This window comes from Bos javanicus, chromosome X (assembly GCF_032452875.1).
Source record: "Bos javanicus breed banteng chromosome X, ARS-OSU_banteng_1.0, whole genome shotgun sequence".
NCBI lineage: Eukaryota > Metazoa > Chordata > Mammalia > Artiodactyla > Bovidae > Bos > Bos javanicus.
The window spans coordinates 94,161,120-94,167,768 of record NC_083897.1 but is presented as its reverse complement, the minus strand read 5'-3'; the positions used below and the strand labels follow the sequence as shown (position 1 = coordinate 94,167,768).

General features: G+C 37.9%; 1 non-coding gene across 1 annotated transcript; it reads left to right on the top strand.

The window, feature by feature from the left end:
• Positions 1–3,956: 3,956 nt before the first annotated feature.
• LOC133243643 (U6 spliceosomal RNA) lies at positions 3,957–4,063 on the top strand. The gene has a single exon (XR_009735184.1). It is a non-coding gene; the product is annotated as a U6 spliceosomal RNA (small nuclear RNA).
• The last annotated feature ends 2,586 nt before the right edge of the window (positions 4,064–6,649 follow it).

Sequence of the window (6,649 nt, the reverse complement as noted above, 5' to 3'; positions counted from 1 at the left end):
CACACAAAAGAACAAATGTTCAACTTCATAAGTCATAATGAAAATGCAAATTCAAATAATAATCTAGGACTTCCTTGGTGGCGCAGTGGATAGGAATCCACCTGCCAATGCAGGGAACTTGTTTCAATCCCTGGACCAGGAAGATTCCACATGCTGTGGGCAACTAAGTCCTTGCACCACAACTACTGAGCCCATACTCTGGAGCCATGTGTTGTAACTGTTGAGTCCACGTGCTGTAACTACTGAAGCCCACACACCTAGACCCTGTTCTCCACAAGAGAAGTCACTGCAGTGAGAAGCCTGTGCACCACAATGAAAAATAGCCCCCACTCGAGGCAACTAGAGAAAGCCCTCAAAAAGCAACAAAGACCCAGCACAGCCAAAAATAAATAAATAAAATTACTTTTAAAAAATCATAATGTAACATCATTATACACCTACTAGTGTGGTTAAAATAGAAAAGACTAACAATACCACATGTTGGCAAAGATGTGGAACATCTTGATGGGAAACATAAACTGGTACAATCACTTTGGAAAACTGGCAATAACTACTAAAGCTAAACATATGTATACCCAGTGACCCAGCAATTCTACTTCTTATATATACCCAAGAGAAATACATACATATGTTCACCAATAGACATATATAAGAATATTTGTGTTAGCATTATTTATAATAGCCCCAAATGGAAATGACCCAAATTCTCAACAGTAAAATGGATAAACTATAGTGTATTCACACAATGGAATGACATACAACAATGAGAATGAATAGGTCCCTACATGAAACAACACAGAAGACTCTCACCAATACAACATTAAGTAAAAGAAGCCAGACATGTGTACATACTGTATGATTAAATTTATATGAAGTTCTAAAAGAGGCAAATTAATCTTTTGTCTTAGAAATCAGAGTAGTGGTTATCTTAGAGATGAGTAGTGACTGGGAAGGCATATGAGGAGAGTTTCTGGGGGACTGGTCATGTTCTGTTTTGGGATCTGGATGCTCGCTACATACCTGTGTTCTCTATGAAAATTCATTAAACCCTACATTTAAGATCTGGATATTTTTCTATATGTATATGATACTTCAATAAAAGGTCTACCTAAAAAAACTTTTACCTAAAATATATTCAGCCACATTGAGCCTGTAAGTCTGAGGCCAGACTCTGAAATGTAATTCACCAAGATAATCTATGCCATCCTGAAACTGCTTTAAGTATGCCCTTCCATTTTTCCTAGTGTTATCCTTATGCAGCTTTTCCTGAAACAAAGAGGACTCAGCAAAATTTATTCTATAGATCCTCTTATTGGAATTTTGAATAATGTAATCTGACCACATATGTAGATTTTCATTAAATATGGTGAGTGATCTGGAAATTTTACTCCATACTTACCTTATCTAGAAGTGAGGCACATCAATTTATTTGACCTTACTTGTCCTGCCCAGCTTCACTTGATGTCAGGTCTCACCTCTCAAGCAAATTACAAATATCTTCTTTTCCTTCTTTTTACTTCTCCAGGTTCTCATTTCATACCTTCAACTAAACAGGAGATGCAAACTTTATCGCTTTTACAAATATCACATATGCTTTTTATAGAAAAGTTAAGCAGTAGAGAAAAGAACAAAGAAGGCAACAAATACCCCCCAAACTCCACCACCCAAGAATAACCAGAATAAACAATTGGTGAGGTCTCTCTGTAGGATGAATTCAAACAGCAAGAAGAATACATAGCAGAGTAGATGTCTGGTGGATGGAGAGATAATTTTATGAAAATTTAAGCCACAAATTGGGAGAAAATAAATTTCCATAAATATTGCAATGAAGGATTAACATCCAGTATAAATAAGGAACTCCTAGCAATTCAGTTAAAAAGTGGGAAAATGATATGAAGACAATTCACACAAAATGAACTACAAAAGAGCCAATAAACATATGAAAAGATGGTAAAGCTTACTAGTAATCAGGAAAACTAAAAGTAAAATGACATTAGAGTGAAAGAGATTGAACTTATTCCCACGTCTATGCAATCTGATTGGTAATATTTCACATCCATCTGATTAGCAACATCTAATTAAATTAAAAAATTAACTAGATCTGGTAATATCAAGTATTGGTAAGAAATTGAAGGAAAAAAGTCTCAGATATTAATGGTTGGAATATAAATAAGAACAGATAGTTTGGGGGAGTAATTCAGAAATACCTAGTAAAATTAAATATTGAGGTCCAGGAGAAATCAAAGCACTTGTTTGAAAAAAGACTTTTATAAGAATGTTCACAGCTACTGTATTAGTTATCTATTGCCACATAATAGAGTATCTCAAAATTCAGTGTCTTAAAACAACAAATGTTTATTTTCTCAGTTGCATTCACAGCTTAGTTGAATGCCTTTGCCTCAAGATCTCTCACAGGGCTGCAATCAAGGTATCATCTGGGGCTGTGCTCTCATATGAAGATTCAGCTGAAGGAGGTAGATTACACAAGTTCATGTGTACCAGGACGCAGCGATCATTTGGGGTCACTTTAGAGGTTGCCTACCACAGCAAGTTTATTCAAAACAGCCCCAAACTGGAAATAGCTTGGATGTTCATTGATACGAAAATGGATAAACAAAGTATGGTGCATTCATACAATAGAATACTATTCAGTAATAAAAAGGCTGAGTTAAAGAAGCCTTACACAAAAGAATATACAGTGCATGATTCAATTTATATGAGTTTCTATAACAGACAGAACTGCTCATCTGTGGCAGAAAAAATCAAAACAGTGATTGCCTGGGGTAGAGGTAATTGACTGGGAAGAGGTGTGAAGGAACTTGGGCTTCTCAGGTGGCACTAGTGGTAAAGAACCCACCTGCCAATGCAGGAGAGTTAAGAGATATGGGTTCAATCCCCAGATCCAGAAGATGCCCTGGAGGAGGGCATGGCAACCCACTTCTCTGTTCTTGCCTGGAAAATCCCCATGGACAGTGAAGCCTGGTGGACTACAGTCCATAGGGTCGCGAAGAGTAGGACATGACTGAAGCGATGTAGCAGGCACACACGTGAAGGAACTTTCTGGGTTGATGCTAATTTTCTGTGTACTGAAAGGAATTACAACAATGCAAGTACATGCATTTGTCAAAACTCATTGTATTACCACTTAAGATTTGTGTACTTTATTACATACAAATTTTACCTCTAAAGAAAAAAGAACCATACACAAATACTGACTTCTATTTAATGAGGTATGTGCTGAAGTATTTAGGAGTGAAGTTACTGATGTCTGCAATTTTGAAAAGCATCAGAAAAATAAGATAGATTGATGGATTAATAGAGGAATGGATAGATGGATATTTATGTATCATAAAACAAGTATTGCAAAATGTTAATTGTAGAATCTAGGTGGTGGGTATGTGTGAACTCACTGTACAATTCTTTCAATTTTTCTGTATGTTTGAAAATTTTCTTAATAAAATGTTGGAGAAAAAGATATATATTCCCTATTACCTAGTAATCCAATTCTAAGTATTTATCCTACAGAAAAATCTCAAACATGAGTATAGGTAGACATATGCAAGGAAGCTTACTGCAGCACTCTATGTAATAGCAAAAAGGTGGAACCAGCTCAACTGTACTTCAGTAAAGGAATGGATAAATCAACTATGATTTGAATAGAATATACAATGGAGCTAGATCTACATGAATCAACTGGGATAAACCTGGAAAACAACATTAAGTTTAAAAGGCAAGCTTCAAAATCATACATACACTTTGAGACCTTTTTGCAAAAGCAATGATAAATATTGTTTATGGCAACTGACATAAAATAAAAGTATAAAAGCATTCATTGAAATAATATATACCCTGTTGAGGATGATGGCAACCATTGAGGAGGGACAAAGGGGAAAGGGATGTGGGGTGGGGCTTGAGAAGTATCTGTAATGTTTTCTTACTTTCAAAAGTAATCTGGAGTGCTCGCTTCGGCAGCACATATACTAAAATTGGAACGATACAGAGAAGATTAGCATGGCCCCTGCGCAAGGATGACACGCAAATTCGTGAAGCGTTCCATATTTTTTATGTAAAGTTTAAAAATAAAATAAAATTGGAAGAATAAAAAAAAAATAAATAAATAAAAGCATCAAAAAAAAAAAAAAAAAAGTAATCTGGAGACTTCCTGGGCGATCCAGTGGTTGAGGCTCTGCTTTCATTGCAGGGGTCACAGGTTTGATACCTGGTCAGGGTAAGATCCTGCATGCTCCATGGCATGGCCAAATAAATAAATAAAACAGTCAGCCATGGAAAGAATTGGCATTAAAAAATCTGTAGCAATTGTGAAAATACATTAATATGTTTATTCTTAGTGGTAGGTTCATTCTCCTTTAAATAATTACCATATTCTATATTTCCTGTAGAAGGGAAAGGCTACCCACTCTGGTATTCTGGCCTAGAGAATTCCATGAACTGTATAGTTCATGGAGTCACAAAGAGTTGGACACGACTGAGCGACTTTCACACTTCACTATATTCTAGGAACTTGGCTAAATGTTTTATATATATGTCTGATATCTCATTTAATCCTCAAGTGAGGTAGATTATCATTCATATCCACTTTCCAAATTAGGAGCCTAAAGCTTAAGGAGATTAACTTAACCAACACCACACATACTAGTAGATTCAGAAAGTCTAATTGCAGTGCTTACATGCTTGATCACTCTACTACATGTATTGTCTGTCTCCTGACTAACACTGTGTGGTGTGTGTTAGTGTTAGTCTCTCAGTTGTGTCTGACTGTTTGCAATCCCATGGACTGTAGCCCGCCAGGCTCCTCTGTCCATGGGATTTCCCAGGCAAGTATGGAGTGGGTAGCCATTACCTTCTTCAGGGGATCTTCTTGACCCAGGGATTGAACCTGGGTCTCCTACATTGCAAGCAGATTCTTTACCATCTGAACCACCAGGGAAGCCCCTGTGGGCTGGGTGGACTAGTGTCTAAACCCTGAGTAAAAAGAGGTTTCAGGCAGAATACAAGGAGCTGATTTTACAAGGGATCCCATTAGACATAGGAGGATAAAGGGTAACACAGAATGGAGGAGATGGAACTTACCCCCATTACTATGCAGAACATAGCATATTTCTAGCACTTCAAAGATTGGAAACAGCAAGAGACACAGCCTTAACACAGATGTTGGTTTTCTCATGGTGGATGTTAGTCTCTGTTGTGAGCTGAACTGTGCTCTCCCCAAAAACGTTTAAGTCCAATTCCCAGTACCTGTTCATGTGACATTTGGAAATAGGGTCTTTGCAGATGCAAGCAAGTTGAAATGAAGTAATACTGGATGGTGCTCTCTCTTGCCCTTGCATGTTGTTAGGTATTTCAGAGAGTCAAAACCCTGATGACCCAGATCCTTGGCCTACAACCTCTACAGATTCCTGGAAGAGTCACACTGAAAGCACATTCCAGGTAATTGCATCTTTGTTCTTATATAGCTAGGTACCTAGTAGAGTGGAATTAAAAAAAAATAATCCCACTCTTTTTGATGTCATGAAGACTGTGACTCACTCTAGGCAGATATTTTATTATAGAAAAAAATGATTTGCCTAGTTCCCTAAGTCATGTAAATGGAAGGCAGAAAGGCACTCTTAGCCAAGAAATAACAAGACCTTTTCCCTCTGTGTTTTAACAATGTTATTCAGAGTTCTGGAGAGTCTTGGGGGAAGGAGTAGATAAATCTGCATAAGAAAGCAAAGGGCTTTCTGAGAGGGAAAGGGCCAAGAATCTAATTACTTCTTGCTTAGATTCAAAGTTTTAGACATCTGTGGAATGGCAAGAAAGGATGCCAGTGGTCCCAAAGGAAAAATTACCTTTTAGGCAGAAAAAATCTGGGCTGCTTATTTGGGATCAACACCAGAACCTAAGGATTCTTGGGGTTTGGGCTGATTCTAAGATTTAAAGCCCCAGGACTGAATCTAGAAAACACAGTGATATGTTTTGAGGGTTAATAGCTGAGCATGAAGAATTAACTCAAAGACCTGTAACCTTGACACTCGAAACTCTTGCACTATGCATGACCAGGGGAGATGGCAAGAAAAATAATGGTGCTAGTGCACTGACTAGGCTTTCCAGTTCTCTCTCCCTCTGCCTAGAATTTAGAAATAGGACTCACCATCTTGGAATGAATAAGTTCTTATCTTCTTTACCAAGTTTAGGGGAGATAGAGCCCTCAAAAGGGAAATAGTGACTTCCTATTAATAAAGGCAGATGAATGCTTAAACAGTTAATCAGAGAAAGAAGACAAATAGCCCTTATTTATTCTCTTAAGTGGGTTTCCCCAGTGGCTCAGTGGTAAAGAATCTGCCTGCAGTGCAGGAGACACAGGAGACATGGATTCAATCCTTTGGTCGGAAAGATCCCCTGGAAGAGGACAAAGAGTTGGACATGACTGAAAGGACTGAGCACACATATGCATTCTCTTAAGTGGTTTGTTGTTGTTTAGTTGCTAAGCCATGTCCGACTGTTTTGCAATCCCATGGACTATAGTCCTCCAGGCTCCTCTGTCCATGGAATTCTCCAGGCAAGAATACTGGGGTAGGTTATCATTTCCTTCTCCAGGGCCTTTCCCACCCTGGGATTGAACTCATGGCTTCCACTTTGTCTCCTCAAT